Source organism: Dermacentor silvarum, chromosome 3 (assembly GCF_013339745.2).
Source record: "Dermacentor silvarum isolate Dsil-2018 chromosome 3, BIME_Dsil_1.4, whole genome shotgun sequence".
Taxonomy (NCBI): Eukaryota; Metazoa; Arthropoda; class Arachnida; order Ixodida; family Ixodidae; genus Dermacentor; species Dermacentor silvarum.
In genome coordinates, this window is record NC_051156.1 from 231,185,466 (window position 1) to 231,204,414 (window position 18,949).

General features: G+C 47.1%; 1 protein-coding gene across 1 annotated transcript in view; it reads right to left on the reverse strand.

The window, feature by feature from the left end:
- Positions 1-278: 278 nt before the first annotated feature.
- Positions 279-18,949, reverse strand: part of LOC119446856 (acidic phospholipase A2 PA4) — a 179,463-nt gene continuing 160,792 nt past the window's right edge. The window contains exon 3 of the mRNA XM_037711433.2: positions 279-723. The gene's annotated coding sequence lies outside the window, so the exon portion shown is untranslated. The remainder of the gene's footprint in view (positions 724-18,949) is intronic.

Sequence of the window (18,949 nt, forward strand, 5' to 3'; positions counted from 1 at the left end):
TCCGCCCGCCATTCACGCTTGCGTTCCACTAGAAACATAAACATGTAACCAATAATTAAGAAACGCTTCAATAGAGCGTCGGGATTAGCCCACACCTAAATACCGGGGCCGCACTTTTCAGCTTCGCTGGTTAACCATCTTTACGGAGTGCTTGGGCGGTGTTTCTTTTAGAAGTTTTTCGCGCATTTTGCTTTTAGTAACTTCCTGGGTCAATCCAGGACAACCCATGCTCATTTTTCATACACTTCCATTTTAAGAGGTCAAGCAAGTGGGAAGAACGGAAGCATTTATTTACATATCATGCTACAGGGCACGACACGCAAATAGAATGCAACAGCGCAAGCTCTAGCGAGGAGCACATGTAGTAAAAGCACACCACGGTAGTCAAAACATTTAGGAACACCTTAAATTCTACATGGTCAAGAGTAACTTCTGCACATTTAATCATAGAGCCCGATTTTCAAATAGCGGGATAATGCACAACTTCGTGGTCATGTAAACAGGCGAGCAAAAGTATACACACATTTTCTATGAAACACCTTAATAAAGATTCTATACCATGGTTACACAGTCGAACATATGCAGTCGAAGATACACAGTCGAAGTACACTACGATGTTCGCATGGTGGAATTCGTACTCTATTACAGGATATTGAAAAGAATTTGACTTGTTTTCTTCTTTCACGGAAGCCTTGGTCGATACACTTTTGCTGAAGGGTGTACCTGCAAAGAGCACAAAAATCTGTATAAGCCTGAGGGTGAGCGAAGATAACGTTTCCCCCTACATGACTTTACACATTCGTAGCAGCAAAGGCAATATGTGAAAACAATTTGAGAATGCTTTCTTGCAGAGTAGTTGGTTCAGACTAGAATTATAAACATGCTGCGCAAGATGCTGCACAAGATGTTGCGCAAACGTGCTGCGCAAGAGAACAGGACAGAGCGCAGACTACCAATTTTATTTCATAGAACGACAGAAAGTCGAAATTGAAGCTTCCTTCAACAGGCAACTTTTTTGTCAATTGTTTTTGTTTCTTTCGTTTTTACTGTCTGTTTGTTTTTGTTAGCTTTCTATTTTGTTCTTTTTTTCGGTTTTGCTGTTGATCTCTTTATAAAATATCCTTGAGGATCAGCTTTTCCCTGTCGTGTGAAATTTTTTTCGCCACTGAAAGATAGTGTGCACACTTTGTGTTGGTGGTGGCAATTTGATTGTCTAGTTTTGGCGAATCCAGGTGGCGCATGTGATTAGGTTTGCTATATAAAGGCTTTGGGAAGGGTTATTAGTGAGGACCAACGGCGAATATCTCAGCAACCTTCGGTTTGCAAATGACATTGTCCTGGTCAGCAACAATTGGTATGAATTACAACAAATGATTGAGGAACTTAACAGAGAAAGTGTAAGAGTGGGGTTGAAGGTCAATATGCAGAAGACAAATAATAATAATAATAATAATAATGTTCAATTGCCTGGCAAGGGAATAAGAATTCAGGATCACCAGTCAGCCTCTACAGTCTGTAAAGGAGTATCTTTCTCTAGGTTAATTACTCACAGGAGACCCTGATCATGAGAAGAAAATTTACAGAAGAATAAAACTGGATTGGAGTGCATACGACAGGCATTGCCAAATCCTGACTGGGAGCTTACCACTGTCGTTGAAAAGAAATGTGTACAATCATTGCATTCTACCGGTGCTAACATATGGTGCAGAAACTTGGAGGTTAACAAAGAAGCTCGAGAATCGTCGTGATCATGTAACCAGGCGAGCAAAAGTATACCTACATTTTCTATGAAACACCTTAACTACTCTATACCATGCTAACACAGTCGAAGATATGCAGTCGAAGTCTTGGTCATGTAAACAGGCGAGCAACGTATTTACTCATTCTGCCGCTGGTATGCGTTTCTAGAATGCAGCACGTAGTCATCGTGGGACCTGTGCGTCAAAGGGCTCTCTATAGAGTAACTGGAAAACCGAATATTTCCTTTGACTAGGCTGTGCGTCAAAGAGCACCAGCCTGAATTGGTCTGCTTCTACCCTTACTGCATCTAAGTTGGCCTGTTTCTTCTTGACTAATTTTACTCTTTATCTCTTCAAATTGAGAGAAATCCTAGATCTCACTAACCTATCATCAGTGCACTTTACCTTACCTAACACTTCTACATCCTGCACTATACTGGGATCGGCAGGGAGTATGAAATCTGTTTCATTTCTTGTTTCTCCATTAGGGATTTTCCAGGTCCACTTTCTGTTGCTACGCTTCTTGAAGATGATATTCATTATTTAGAGCCAATTCCTGTCCGCGAATTCTATCAAAATCTCTCCTCTAGTGCTGCTAGAATCGATGCCGTAGTTGCCAAGTGCTTGTTCACCTGCCTGCTTTTCCCCCACTTTTGCATTGAAGTCGCCCATGACTACAGTATACTGAGTTTGGACCTTTCTCATCGCTAATTCAACATCTTCCAAGTGTATACGCCTGACAAGTTCACCGGCTACAATTCGTAAGTAGTAGTGTGTGCAGTAAAGTAATTTTTTATGAAGTTAATTAGCGTCTTTTTTGTTAATTAGTTGAATATGAGTTTCGATTTTTCGTGAAAGTAATGTCCTCCTCTTTGAACAATCCAAATCAAGGATTATGATTATGATATCCGCTACAGGCGATTTTTAAGAGTTCCATACAACTTAGAAATGATCGCCCCGTAGATATAAAAGGCGGGTTTGCTTTTATTTAGAACCATTATCCAGGCGTATCCTACAAGGCCATAACTTTTATGACTTCAGTCTGGGATCTGATGAGGTTTGTATGCTCGCACATGCCTATAACATCACCTATTCCTGCATGGACATCAAGAGTGTAGAAGTTGTCTTTGCCAACAGACCGGTGTTTTGTAAGGTGTCCAAGACCACCGTTATTTAAGTTTGGGTATTTGGTTCGGCCAAGCGTACACGATGCTATCTCGTATTGCAGGAATTCAATGGCAGCAGGGCCTTGGGTATCTGGACGCACTTTTCTCTCAATACCGCAAATAGCAACTCTCACTGGTCAGCATAAGTCAAAGAGATGCGTGGCAAAATTAGTTCATGGCATCTGTTCATATTTAATCGTGCTGAAGTTTGAAATATATTTCTTGTGGCCCGTCTCATGTACTTTCTTCAGGTATTGCGTTGCTCATCCCTACGGTTGCAAAATATGCATATGCAAGCAGTTCTTGACTAGTTCATTTCGAGCGTATGAGGTGTGATAAACTTTTGATGCCACTTGAACGTTCTGGCCCGGGTCATACTCACTTCCTTGTCAGGTGACTTGCTTCTTACTTGTTTTTCTTTCGTGAAGACTGAAACTTGTTTTTACGTGAAATGTTGGAACATCGTTTAGTTTAGTGCCTATTAATCATTGTTGTGTCATCGAATGCGAAAGAGCTGCCAGGAGAACTTTGGGCTTTTCTCAAAGAAGTGGCTGAGTCAGTTTATTTTTGAAGGTGCGATTTAGTCTGGAATTTATTTTCGCTGCTTCCTGCAAAACATTATCTGATGCATTGATGAAATGATCTTCTCGCTTATTTATCGTTCACCTTCCCCTATGTTCAATATCGGTATCAGGATGTGCTTAAGTGAGTACGGTGGATGTGCGTTCATTCTCGGACAAGAACGTCTTTATTTAAACTACATTCACTTGCACTTAGAGTTAAAATGTGGTTACAAGCAAGGAAGTACGGCCAAGAATTCCACCAAAAATATCAGCGTGAAGTCGGGCAGCTGAACAGAAAAATAGCAATTCAGGTAAGATGAATAGACACCTAGTACAGCCTTTTCTTCTCACCAATAAGTGAAGACCCAAACTTAAGGCAAAATGCCCATTTTCCTTACGTGCTTGTGTGCCTATTCAATATACAGTGTGATCACCTTTAAGTGTTACGATATTCCTAGAAATAGCCTGTTGAAGTTAACATTAATCCTTGAGGTCGATTATTCAGAGAGGCGGATATTACTTGCACGAGAAATCGAAACACTTGTTCCGCTACTTAAAAAAAAATCGCTGTTTAGGGCACATATTGCAAATTACAAATTGTAGCCCGTGAAATTGCAAAGCGTATCCACTTGGAATGAATTTCCAGGATTACAGCAGTTTGGGGAAACGCGCCATCAAACTCGCCGTAAAAATGCGCTGTAAAATTTACAACAATTTTTACAGCGAAGCTGTAAAAATTAAGTGAAACAACAGGATCGTGTCTCGGGATCGTGTCCGCGTGTAGAAAAAAACTATCAGCACCGGCTCAAGCGTCGTCTTCTTCCGCAGCTGGCTCGTTGGCGTTCGTGATAGACACGTTCGTGATAGACATGTTTGGTTGGGTGCATGCCCAACGACAATACGCCCATTCTCATCGTGACAAATTGCCAGCTTCTGCCAGCCAGTCAAGCGTCAGAGTCGCCCTTGTCTCCCGATACCTGTCAGGTGATACAAGACCAAGTCACTAGCGCCGTACCACTTGCTCATCAACCGCCTCCTAAGCCTGTTCTACTTACGTACGCTGCCGTTGTCGCAAATCCAAGGCCTCCGTCGGCAGCTATTCAATCCACACCTACCAGCGACTTTCCCTCCCCTCCGCGAGTAGCTGCAACATATGCACCTACAAGCAGCTACTGGCCGCCACAGCAGCCCGTGCGCCCACCTCGCCAATATCTCCATCCGACTCATCCCGCTGTTCTCAATGCATGGCGCACCCATGACAACCGCCCTATCTGTTATTCATGCGGCCTGCCGGGGCGCGTATTTCTATTTGCGCTGCCGGGGCATGTAGCACGGTTTTGCCGCCAGGGCGGATGGTATCCTTCGGATTCACCGAGGGCACAAAGCAACGGTTTCGACTCTCCGTTCCGTTCCGCTACTGCCGCTCAGCACTTCGAAGCCTCACCTTCTGCTTCCCGAACCTTCAATACCCGTCGGTCTCCGTCGCCCCGTCGGCGTTCTCTGTCGCCGCTTGTCCGTCGACCTGAAACTATCCGAGAGGAAAACTAAGGAACGCAGTTCCGGAGGCAAGAACTGCGATTTCAACTAACTCCTCAAGACCTAATTTATTTCCTGAGAACATCCTTGAAGTTTATGCAGAAGACATTGCCGTTCATGCGCTTGTAGACTGTTGTGTCTGGCGGTCCCTTGGGACAAAGGAGGCCGGCGCCGACTCAGACGCGCCAACCTGGCGCCCTTTCTCGCGGCCGAGAATTGTCACCTGGGACTGAGGGATTAGCAGTTGGTCTCCGGGCTACCTCATGCGTGGCTAAACGGCGGCGTCGCCCCTTGGTGCGGTCCCGTGAATTACCAGCGCCGCCCGAACCACGACGACGCTACGCCGACTGCTGCCTTTCGAGACAGCCACCGCCCTACCTGGTTCCGCGAACTGACCGCTATGGAGAGGCGAATCTTGAAAGGGGCCCGTGTCTGGCAATCCCGGGGGAACGACATCAACGTTCGGTTCCCAAGGTGTCAACCGCTGCCTGTGTTCGGGGGCGACCTAACAAGATTGGAGGCGGAGCCCGGCGGGAAACGACGACACATCACGTGCGGGATATGGCCACCTGATCCAAGATGCTGATTGGCTAAAAGAACTACAGTGTGTTCCCTCGTCGAGTGAAAGAGGGAAACGAAAGGGATAAAACAGGGGACTTGAGTGTTGTGAAGGACGCTGGAGGCTTGACCATGTAGAGCACGCTTGACGATGTAGAGCACGCTCGACCATGTAGAACGCTCGGAGATGTAAACGCTACCACATGCAAAGATGTTAGCACGTAGACGGCTCCAATATCATGGAGCCCATCCTGTAAGATACCATGTACAGTGTATATAAAACAGTTTTCTAATCTCCCTGGATATCTCCTCCTCTTGGCACCTGGCACGGCACCACACATGCAGCCTTCGTGGACCCTCGGACCATCACCATTCGTAACAAGACACAGGAGCAGCAATATCAACGATTTCGGATCAGCTTCGTCTTCAACTAAGAAAAGTCGCGACGCCATATTTTGCCGTTTCATTACGTACAGCAAGCGCTGCACCGATTGAACCCTTAGTGAAGTCTACCGTGCGTGTTGTTATAAGCAACACTTTATACCGTGTTGAGTTCGCTATTCTGCCCCGCTGCTCCCATGCCATGATTTTAGGATGGGACTTTCTGTTATCTTATGCCGTTATCGATTGTGCCCGTGCTGAACTCGCTCTGTCGCCATTCCGCACCAACGTGTTTGAAGATACTGCTGACGCTTCCGCTCGTGTGTTCGTCGCCGCCGACACGGAGATTCCTCCATACTCTGCCGCACTTGTACCCGTTTCCTGCGTTGGGTTTTCCGACTCCACAGTTCTTTTCACGCCGTCTAAACTTGTTGCTCGCCGTCATCCATTCTTGCTTCCTGTTGCCCTTCTTGCCATTAGACAAGGTTCCACCGCACTTTATGTTTCGAACCTGTTTCCTTGCCCTGCTAGAATGCTCCAGGATGAGTGTCTTGGTTATGCTGACGCAATCGAGACAACCTTGCTTTATGATGTGCCTGACGACCCGGCTTCTCCTCAGGTTGACGCTATGGCCCTTCTAGTTTCTCCTCCGACGCCACCGTGTGACCCAACATTTTCCCGGTGTATTGATCCCAACCTCACTCCAGGTCAGCACGCCCAGATCGTCGATCTCCTTGACTGCTTTCGCACGTCATTCGACCTGCAACAATCTCACTTAGGCCGTACTTCCACTGTGGTCCATCACGTCGACACCGACAACTATGCGCCTTTACGCCACAGGCCGTATCGTGTATCCGCCACGGAGCGTGGCGTCATCGCTGAGCACGTTGGAGACATGCTCCAACGCGGTGTCATACAACCTTAACACGGTCCCTGGGCTTCTCCTGTAGTGCTTGTCAAAAAGAAAGATGGCACAATTCGCATTTGCGTAACTACCGGCGCCTCAATAAGATCACCCGCAAGGACGTTTATCCCCTACCCCGTGTTGACGACGCGCTAGACTGCCTCCAAGGCGCCGAATTCTTCTCACCTTTGAACTTAGGATCCGGGTACTGGCAGGTGCCAGTGACTGAGTAAGACCGTCCAAAAACGGCCTTCATCACACCTGACGGTTTATTTGAATTCAAAGTGATGCATTTTGGTCTGTGTAACGCGCCTGCCACATTTGAAAGAATGATGGACAACATCTTGCGCGGCCTGAAATGGCAGATACGCCTGTGTTATCTGGACGACATCGTTATCTTTTAACCGGACTTAAGTTCCCACTTACTTCGACTTGAATGCGTCCTCAAATGCGTCGCCGATGCTGGCCTCCAGCTTAACTTGACCAAGTGTCGCTTCGCCGCCCGGCAGCTGGTCATCCTTGGCCATGTCGCGTCTGAGGAAGGTGTACTCCCTGATACGGCGAAACTACAAGCTGTTGCCCCGTTTGCATGACCAAACACGTGCTCGTCCTTGGTTCCTGCGTCGTCAGTGGCCACCGTGGGATATAACTTCCACGTGCGCTTGCACTCATTGCGAGGGCATTCAAGCGTCTGGACCCTGTACTGCCTGCTGCGTCTGCGCGGACTGCACGTGACTTCAACGAGGACCATATAAGGACGCATCAACAGCACTGACTCAATTTGGCAGCAGCAGTTGCGGTGGCATGTCCCCCTTCTAAGACAATTTATTCTTGTCACCAGGTTGGTTGATTTCTTCTGTACACTATTTAAGGTTTACTCTGCCGCAACTGCTGCCCAAACGTCTCGTTTTACTGTTTGTAGTGTGTATATTCCGCTATGCCTACTACAGCGGAATTGGAGAAAAAAATTGCATCTCTTGAGGCATTGCTGAATGATAAGTTGGACACGCTGATCGATGATTTGGTGGCACGGATTAACATCAAGTTGGAAAACTTAGGACTAGGTGAGCATGTTTCGCTCTGCGAAAGTGTTCAGTTCATGAGCAAAGAACTGGACACGATGAAACTAAAACAGGAAGAACTAGTAACCTCAAACAAGGCGCTCCTGTCACGTAATGAAGCACTAGAAAAAAGAGTGGCTGATCTAGAGCAATATTCGAGAATGAATAATGTGGAAATTAAGAGAATCCCTACATCGCAGGGTGAAGATTGCGGAGCCATTCTGAAGCGAATTGGCGATGCTATCGAACTCCCTATATTAACCACTGATATCGACACGGCACACCGTGTTGCCTCTAGATCAAATGAAAAGAGCATCATTGCTCGCTTCTGCTCACGTGATAAGAAAAATGAGTTCATCAGGAAGGCGCGAAGGGCTAGGCTTCGCACTGACCACATTGGTTTCACTGGTGGCACTAACATGCCAATCTATGTGAACGACCACTTAACCATTGACAACAAGGTGTTCTCGAAGGCGCTGGCACTCAAAAAAGAAAATAAGTGGAAGTACTTATGGACAGAAAACTGCCAGATAAAAGCCCGCAAAACTGATGACAGCAGGGTCTATCGCATTATCACTGAATCCGACCTTCGAATCTTCACGTGATGCATTGTAATTTTTTTTCTTGCTTTTCTCCCTTTCTTTTTTCATGGCCTTGCTCTCCCACGTTGACGTAAAATCTCGTCTTACCGTAAAAAAAAAACGATCGCTCATTCACTTCAATGCTCGTAGTCTTCGTAAGAACATAGATGCAATTACTAACTTCATCGCCTCACTTCAGCATGCCCTCACTTTCATCTGCATATCGGAGACTTGGCTTTCTGAAGCCGACAACAATCTGAGTGGTTTTCTATCTTATCAAGCAGAGTATTGCCACCATCCAACTGACAGTCATGGTGGTGCCGCCATTTTTATTTCACAAGATGTCACCTACACGCGTAGATTTGATCTGGCAGTTAACGTGAATCATTGTGAGTCAGTGTGGATAGAGGTCGACCGGTCATTCCTTAATCACAATAACAAGAACTTGATTCTTGGTTACATTTATCGCTCACCGTCATCTTCCCTTAACGATTTCTTGCTTTGTCTTGACGTCGTATTGTCAAAGCTAACTTTTGAAAATAAGGATGTTCTGATTGTAGGTGATGTCAACATTAACTTACTTGATACTGATTCCAATTCGTGCACAATTTACACTGACTGCTTTACTGGATATGGTTTCGAATCACTCATTCACTGTCCAACTAGATTAGCTTCTAGTGGGAGCGGTACGCTCATTGATCACGTGTTATCTAACATATCACCATCGCCTTTTCCCGGGGTTGTTGATACTAATATAACCGATCATTTTCCAATTTTTCTTACATTTAACAAGGAAATAGATAAGGACAATACTAGCTACTATACTTCTGTATTTAGTGCAGATACCTTTGTTGAAACCATCAGTAAAACTGATTGGTTACCAATTAATACCACGTTTGATCCCGAAGAAGCACTGAATAAGTTTTGCTCCTTATTCTTGTTGGCCGTCTCAACTAACACACGCACTGTGAAATGTGGGAAAAAATATAAATATCCGCAGAACCCATGGATGACGGATGGTCTTTTAGAAAGTCTGAGGAAGAAGGAAAACATGTACAAAAAAACTAAACATCAGCCCTTTAATACTGGACTGGCTAAACGATATAAGAGGTACTGTAATTTATTGAACGTTTTACTTAAACAGGCGAAAAAAAAGTACTACGAAAATAAATTTGAACAGAATAAGAATAACCCCAAAAAACAGTGGCAGCTATTGAACTCTTTTCTTAACAAGTCATCTGTTGATGCTTCTATAACCAAAATAAATTACAATAGTCTCACTCTTTCTGAACCCAACGAAATTGCTGATGCTTTCTCGGACTATTTTTCTTCGGTTTATACTAATAACGACATACATGCGCCGTTGTATAATACTTTAAATACTTTAAACCGTACGACACAATCATTCTTCCTCTTACCAGTTACACCAAATGAAGTGTTTTCCACGATTGCTAATCTTAAAAATACAGGGCCTGGCTTAGATAAAATTTGTGTAAGGCATTTAAAACTGGTGGGACATTTAGTTTCCGACACGCTCTGTAATATTATCAACCTAATCTTTAAACACGGCTCGTTCCCTTCATTAAAAAAAACGCTAAGATAATTCCTGTTTTTAAAAAAGGCGATAAACAAACGGTTACTAATTACCGACCGATTGCAATTCTTTCCTGCCTTAGTAAACTAATTGAGAAATTATTTGTTAAACGTCTTAACGACTACTTAACAAAGTTTAACTTGATAAAAAAAACCAATTTGGTTTCCGCCCTGGAAGTTCCACTAATTTAGCTGTACTGTCTCTAACTGACTACATAAAAAAATGTATCGATTCGGGAAACTTGGTCGGATCTGTTTTTTTAGACTTTACTAAAGCGTTCGACACGGTTAACCATCGGGTCCTGTTTAATAAACTTGAGTCTTATGGTATAACCGGTCCTGCGCTAACATTCTTGCAAAGTTACTTACTTGACCGGCAATATACAGTACATGTAGCAAATACCTTTTCTGTAACAAAATGTATTAACCAGGGTGTACCACAGGGCTCAGTTTTAGGTCCTTTCCTTTTCGTTCTATATATTAATGATCTTCCGGATTCTCTTAGCTCCTACAACTACGATCATTGCGTTTTATACGCAGATGACACAACCATATCTTCATCTGATAAATGTATTACTGCTCTTACTTCAAAGTTAAATATTGCATTGAGTAACATTATGAAATGGTGTAGTAACAATTACTTGGTTCTGAATCCTCTAAAAACTAAATATATGTTGTTTAAAAGTGCTCAGAGGTCCTTAACCTTTATTCCTGAACTAAAGCTTGGAATTCATTCAATTCCCGCTTGCACCGATGTTACTTTTCTTGGGATTCATCTTGACTCTAACCTTACATTTCGCTGTCACTTCCAACATCTCAAGCTGAAGACTGCGTTTGGTATGCGCGCATTAATCAAAGCTCGTCCTTTTTTCTCTCGTGAGGCTCTACTAGCGTTGTATTTTGCTTTCATTCATAGTCACATTAATTACGGTATTGTTTCATGGGGCAACACGTACGCTTGTCACTTATCATCAATTCAACACATCCAAAATCAGTCAATACGCATTATCACTTCTAGTACTATGCAATCCAATGCTTCAGCGTTACTTCGCTTGTACAGTATATTGCCTGTTAATAATTTGTTCCAGTTTAACATAGTTGTCTTACTCCACAAGTTGCTTCATAATAACCTTACGTTTCCTTTCATTGCAGTTGACCTTTTGCAGAATAAAAATGCAACCAGATTTGCGGCTAATAACAATTTCTTGTTACCCATGGTTCATACAAATTACGGCAAAAAAACATCTGCATTCACAGCTATTTCTCTTTGGAATGAATTACCATCAACTATTAAATCATGCTCTTCTCTTGAAATATTCAAAAAGTTACTTAAGTGTCATTTCCTGCGATAACTATACTACGATCCTGGCGGTGTATCTTAAAACTTTTCTCTCACATGTCACTTCTTAGGTTTCATCCATGTTGTTTTCATCCATGCTTGTTCTCGCGTTTCTTTCTTACCATGTTCTTTCGAATTGAATTGAATTGTCTAATAATGTATTTAATCTGTCGATGTTGTATGATAATAGCGTTCATCTGCTGTGTATAGATATCACCACGTTGTATCATTTACCAAGGGTCCCACTACAGTTCTTTCACTTTGGGACCCTTGTCTGTATATTATTGATGTTGCAACAACTTTTTTGGAACTAATAAAATCTGAATCTGAAAATCTGAAACACCTTGAAAGACCTGCGCAGCTTCATAGGGTTAGCGTCATACTTCCGCCGCTTCATCCGCAATTTCGCCACCATAATAGCACCTTTAACGCAGCTTCTTCGTGGTGACCACCACCTTTCGACCTGGTCATCGAATTGCGATGCCGCATTCACGAAGCTTCGTCTTCTCTTGACGTCTCCACCAATCCTGCGCCATTTCGACCCAAGTGCTCCAACAGAAATACACACGAATGCGAGTGGCGTCGGCCTCGGTGCCGTTCTCGCTCAGAGAAAGGCTGGCTTCGATGAGTACGTCGTCGCCTTCGCCAGTCGGGCACTCACTAAACCTGAATCGAACTACTCTGTAACTCAACAAGAATGCCTGGCTATAATTTTGGCCATAACCAAATTCCGCCCATATCTCTATGGCCGCCCATTTGACGTGATAACTGATCACCATTCGCTTTGCTGGCTGTCGTCCTTAAAAGAATCACCCGGTCGTCTTGCTCGGTGAGCGCTTCGACTGCAGGAGTACGACATTCGAGTGCTGTACCGTTCTGGCCGAATACACTAGGATGCGGAAGCCTTGTCTCGTTCGCCACTAACAGACGAGGTTACCTCCCCGAAGGCCCCATTGTCCGAGTCTTCCCTTGCTGCCACGGATATTCTTCTGGAGCAGAAGAAAGACCCATGGATTATGTCAATGCTTAGTTTTTTGTCCACCCCATTGACAACCACTACCAATCGCGCATTACTTCGCCAAGCACATCACTTCTCCATTGGCGATGGGCTCGTGTACCGTCGTAACTACCTCCCGGACGGCCGCAAATAGGTGCTTGTCATCCCTCGGCATCTCCGTTCGGATATTTGTGCAGCGTTCCACGACGAGCCCCAGTGCGCACACGCAGGTGTACTAAAGACATACGCACGTCTACGCCTTCGTTACTACTGGCGAGGGATGTATCGATTCATCCGTCAATAGGTCCGCTCCTGTCTCGTTTGCCAACGCCGCAAAGATCCCTCTTGTCGTTCAACCGCTCCCTTGCAGCCTTTGCCTTGCCCAGCACGTGCTTTTGATCGAGTAGGTATCGACATTTACAGACCTCTGCCAACCACATCAGACGGCAACCGCTGGGTGATCGTGGCAATCTACCATCTTACGCGCTATGCGGAAACTTCCCCATTTGTCCAGCGCTTCTGCACGTGACGTCGTCTGGTTTTTCCTGTACCACATCATCCTTCGCCACGGAGCTCCCAGGGAATTACTCAGTGACAGAGGCCGCGTCTTTCTCTCCGAAGTCATCGAGGCTCTCCTCAAAGAATGCCGCATCATTCATCGCACCACTACTGCATACCATCCGCAGACTAATGGCATGACTGAGCGCTTTAATCGAACTCTTGGTGACATGCTGGCCATGTACGTTGCATCCAACCAAAGCAAATGGGACCATGTTCTACCACTTATCACCTACGCTTACAATAGCGCCACGCAGACTACCACGGGATTTTCGTCCTTCTTTCTCCTGGACGGACGCGAACCTTTTTCCACAATGGATACTATCCTTCCGTACCGCCCTGACACCACGGAAGCCACTACCTTTTCTGAAGCTGCTGCACACGCAGAAGAGTGTCGCAAGCTATCCCGTCTATTTACGTCAGAAGACCAACAGGGCCAAAAGCACCTTCGAGAAACTTCCCATGCTACTGCATCCTATTCTCCTGGCTCGCTAGTGTGGCTTTGGGTTCCAGCCCCTACCCCTGGACTGTCACCGAAACTCGCGTCGTAGTATCAGGGCCCATACCGCGTGATCAACCAAACGTCTCCACTCAACTATATCGTGGAACCCCTCGAGCTGTCTTTGGATCATCGCCGTCGAGGACGCGACATTGTGCATGTCCAGCGTCTCAAGCCATACTATGATCCGCCTGTGTTGTCCTACCCCTAGGTCGCCGGGACGGCTTCCTTTTCTACGGGGGAGATAACTGTACTGTGAAATGAGGAGCAGTGGGGATGTGGCTATGAGAGGGAGAACGACGACGAGGGAGATAAACCTTGTTTGAGTGCTCAATCGGCTGTGCTGCCTCTCGCTGCTAGTCGCGAACGCTGACTTCCCCAAGTGGTTCGTGACACTTGTAATAATAATAATAATACATACGGTTTGACCGCTTGTGTTTTAATATACTGTTGTAGTGGAGCCTTGCGTCTCTGGAAACTGGCGCAATTCCACTGCCAAACTACCAATTCATTAGTATTCGCCGCCATGGTGCCTGTATTACATTAGGAGCTCCCTAGGGGCGCTACTATCATCCGTGGCCGACATGGTCCGTACTGAACACTAGTTCGTGGCGTTTGGTGTACCCACGATGGCTAGCTTTGTTTCGACCACCCCCATTCTCAGGTTGAGCATGCTGATACTCTCCATTATCTGTTTCATTCTCAATAATTATCTGTATATTCTCAATAATTTCATGACTAGATTCGGTGTCCGTGGAATCCGACTCGTCCTGCGGAGGAAGGGCCTTGTGTGTGGTCTTGTTAGCCTGCGACCCTTGCTTCTCGGTGGAAGGTTTCTGAAGACTAACATTTTGTTGGGCCTTCGCCTTTCGAAAAGCATCGAAGTCGGCCCTCATTTGCTGCATTTCCGTCTTTAGACGAGCATTTTCTTGTAAGAGAAAAGCGACCTTCGAGTCCTACCTTTGCTCTGGCAATGCTACCTGCGTTACCTTTTTCGGTGTCGTTGTCTTGGCTTGACTCGATCCGCCCAGGTACGCTCCTCCTGGATCCGCACCTGGGAGTTGGAGCACCCCCAGGAACGGGAGCGCCCCCTGGAGAGACTGCGTCGACGAGCAGCTGGTGTGACGGAGCGCCCCTGCTTGGCGCACTTGACACGCTGGAATTGCTTCGGCGCCGCCGCCTCCTTTGTCTGACAATGTAGGGCACTTGGAAACGCTCCTTACATTTTTTGTCCGCTGTAGGACGTTGTCCACCGCATAATGAACATTTTGGGATGCACTGATGTCCCTTCACTGGAGATGTTGTTCCGCAGCTTCGGCATACCGTCTTGTTTGAGTTAGGGCAAACATCCGCTCTATGGCCGAGGCCTCCACACCCGTAACCAACATCCGTTTGCCGTCTGTATAACGTGTAGCGAAACATCCTGGCGCCACAGACCACGTAGTTTGGCACTTTCATGCCGTCGAACAGCACGACAACCGTGGTAGTGGGCTTGATTCTTCGAGCCTCCAGGGCCCCAAGGTTTCGGTGATTAACGATCATCGTTTCGAGTTGGGCGTCGTTGATATCGGCGTCGACTCCCCGTATGACTCCCTTGCACGTGTTGTCTGGGGCGGCTATGTAAGCCGGCACCTTGTACGTTCCTTCGCTCAGCCGAACTTGTTGAATCACTGCGTAGGCATCTGCGTTCTTCTTGTGCGGCGTGCAAACCACAAAGATATTCTGAGCTGTGTTGGGGCAGATGATATCGTCCTACGTTTCCGCCGGAGCCAAGGCTGCCGCCATAGCCAGGGCTTGCGCGAAACGTATTTGACTGACCTTTGTTACATTCAGGCCATCCCTCGGTCTGATAATGATGCGTATAGTGTCCCTCGGGAGTCGAGGAAGCGTTGAAGCGGCCGCGAGGCGTTTGGCTACGTCCTGTGGAGCGGTGGTGCGGCTGTTGCCCCTCCCGCCAAAACATGCTGCATTGCCCGATGTGGCGGAGGCCTCAAGTCGAGTCTTCTTGTTGTTCCTTCTTAACGCCGTGGTCCATCCTGGCCGATTCGCTTCTTCGTGGGTGATTTCCACCCCTTCAACCATCTCTACTTCGGGCACCCCGCCCCACTTCACCGGGGTTAGGCCTAGGCCTAACCGCGTCGCCTCGCCGTGGTCGAAAGATCACAAACTCACAAAATGGTGAAAAGTCCACCTACCGATAAAATTCCGATATCGGTAGGTTCCTTGCGACCTGCTGCGTCGATAAATACACAGTTGTCGTGGTTCCTATTCGGAAATCAGGTCGAAAACATTGATGAAAGCAGGAGCCGATGAATCACGTCCGCTCTACTCGGCGCCTTCTTCTTCCCCGCTATCTTCCACAGGCGGTCTTTTTTTTTTTAATTCCATAAATCTTAGATATGATCACGCCGTATAAGCACGAACTAGAAGTCTAGAAACATTTTAGTGGCTATTTTATCGTACCTCTAAATGTCTTTTTCCGTGTTTTATCCTAGCCTCATCTCTGTTTATCACTTTATGGTGGGGAACATGGCTGAAGGCAGTACGAGGAAGGTTGCTTCACATTGTTGGCAAATATGTCGTATGAGTTCTCCAATTACAATCAATTACTGCTTGCCGCAATGGCACCGTAGATCTGTACAGTTATATGATAGAGTGCCGATTGTGCGGAAACAACCTGTGCAGTACCTAAACTAGGCCGCAAATCAAAGATATATAGATCTGGATGACAAAGACAAATTGGCATCGTGTCATGGTGTTTTTATATATTCGAGTTTTTCTTGCACAGTAAGTAGGCTAAACATCAAATCCGGGGAATCAAGACGTTGTTACGGCGCAACCGAGCTTGGCGCCAGTCAGAAGAAGACGATTTTACGTGTGGAGGTGGAATCGGTCTCGACAGCCATCTTGTTTATGTGTCGTTTATCTTGTATATATATATTGATGCCAGCGCACTCTTTACGCCATCCGCCATTTGCGCTCGTCGCAAATGTTCCCCGCTGCCTTTCGCTGTTTTGAACGTTCATGCCGGCGTCAGCAGACTGCTCGTCTCCAACCGCTTGTCCTGTCCTCTCACTTTGCTTCGTGGGGAGTGAGTTGGCCGCGTCCAGTGTGTCGACCCTGCTGCCATCATTGACATGCCAACTGGTTCCATCGCCACTCACGAGGTCGCCGGAATGACCTGTAACCCCGCGCAGGAGCCGACTTCGCCCGATGTTCTACATAGCTCCATCACCGACACGTTGACTGTTTCCCAACGCGCCCAGCTTCTACGCCTTCTCGACAAGTTCCGTTCGTCTTCCGTGTGGTCTACCTGGAAATGTGGCCAGGTAGACCACACGCGTAATGCGTAGGATGGATAACCGGTGGACCATTAGGGTTACAGAATGGATACCAAGAGAAGGGAAGCGCAGTCGAGGTCGGCAGAAAACCAGATGGGATGATGAAGTTAGGAAACTTGCAGGCGCAAGTTGGAATACGCTAGCGCAAGACAGGGGTAATTGGAGATCGCAGGGAGAGGCCTTCGCCCTGCAGTGGACATAAAATATAGGCTGCTGCTGCTGCTGCTGCTGCTGCTGCTGCTGCTGCTGCTGCTGCTGCTGCTGCTGCTGATGATGATGATGATGATGATGATGATGATGATGATGATGATGATGATGATGATGATGATGATGATGATGATGATGATGAGACCACACGCAAAACATATTGGGCGGTTGTCAGGAGTGCGCCATTGTCCACTGCTGTGTGGGTACCGCGGCTGAACGAAGTGAGGGGCTGGACGCAGTGGCACCGCTGATGGGAATGGCGCAAAGGTCTGAGGTGGTGCCGTGCGAGAGCCTCGGCATAGCTAAGAGGTGCTGTCACCTCGGGAAAAGCAACGGGAGTCGGCACCGGTGGAGTCTCGCGGGCAGAAGGGAGAGCTGCGCAAACTTGCTCTTGGATGACCTGGCGAAGGTTGACCGGTAAAGGCGAAGGTGGTGACGTGGCTGAGGACAACAGCGAAAGCTGGCGAGCGACCTCAGCGCGGACGAACTCTTTAATCTGGCAAAGCAGGGAGTCCATGTCAGGAGCCACGGCCACGCTCGCGAGGCTTTCGTCGGACACAGGTGGGCGCCGTGTGAGAAGACGCTGCCTGCAGAGCTCTTCAAAACTCTGGCAAAGCTCAATGACCTGAGAAACTGTGTCAGGGCTTTTTGACAGCAGCATATGAAAGGCATCGTCGGAAATGCCCTTCATGATGTGACGTACCTTGTCCACCTCCGCCATCGTCGGGTTGACACGCCGGCAGAGGTCGACGATGTCTTCTATGTAGCTGGTGAACGTTTCACCAGTTTGCTGGGATGGGCTGCGTAGGCGTTGTTCAGCGTGAAGCTTGCGCACGCCAGGGCGGCCGAAAACGTCTGCGATGCTGGTTTTGAAGCGAGCCCACGTGCGGAGATCGGCTTCGTGGTTTCGAAACCACAGCTTGGCGACGCCCGATAGATAGAACATTGCGTTCTTGAGCTTGTGGGTGTCGTCACGTTTGTTAGTGTTGCTGGCGCGTTCACACGATTCCAGCCAATCTTCAACGTCTTTCTCATAGGTGCCGCTAAAGATGTTAGGATCCCGCTGACGCTGGGCACCGGCACATACGATGGCTGGAGTAACCGGTGGGGATGTCGGGTTGGGGTCGTCATGCATGACGGACGGCAGAGTTCGGGTGCGTAATTTCAGGTTGGGGGAAACCGCAACACCGCCTCCACCAGAATCTAATGCGAACACAGGACAAGAGAGCAGCGGGCAGCGTTTGCAGCGTAGTCTCAACCAGAGCAGCTCAGGTAATCTCGAGCTCGCGCTTCCCGGATGACTGGCGATGTGGCTGCAGCACCGGGCATTCGTCTTCACTACAATATATATATAATGTGTGTGTGTGTGTGTGTGTTTGTGTAATATGTAATAACATATATATATATATATATATATATATATATATATATATATATATATATATATATGTAAATATACCTGTGACTTCCGCATCGTAACAAATTGGTGAGCGGTGCGGGTAACCCCGAGAGACAACAACGGAGCTCCGCAGTGGTCGACGCCTCGGACTGGACAACATGACGGACGAAACAGGACCCGAAATGGCGCGGCCCACATCAATACCTACAACCCGACGGTTGTCCTGGCTCAGCCGCGGATCCAGGAACGTTCTGCGGCACCGACCACTTTGACGTAGAAGACTGGATCGCCACGTATGAGCGTGTAAGTGCCCCGAACAAATGGTATCCGACGATTACGCTGGCTAACTTGGTGTTCTACCTACAAGGCACGGCGAAGGTGTGGTATGACAACCATGAAGAAGAGCTTAACGACTGGGACACCTACAAGCAGAAGCTGAGGGACTTGTTCGGCCGTCCCGCCGGGCGGGAGAGTGCCGCTAAGAAAGAACTAGCGACGCGCGTCCAAACGTCCACAGAATCATACGT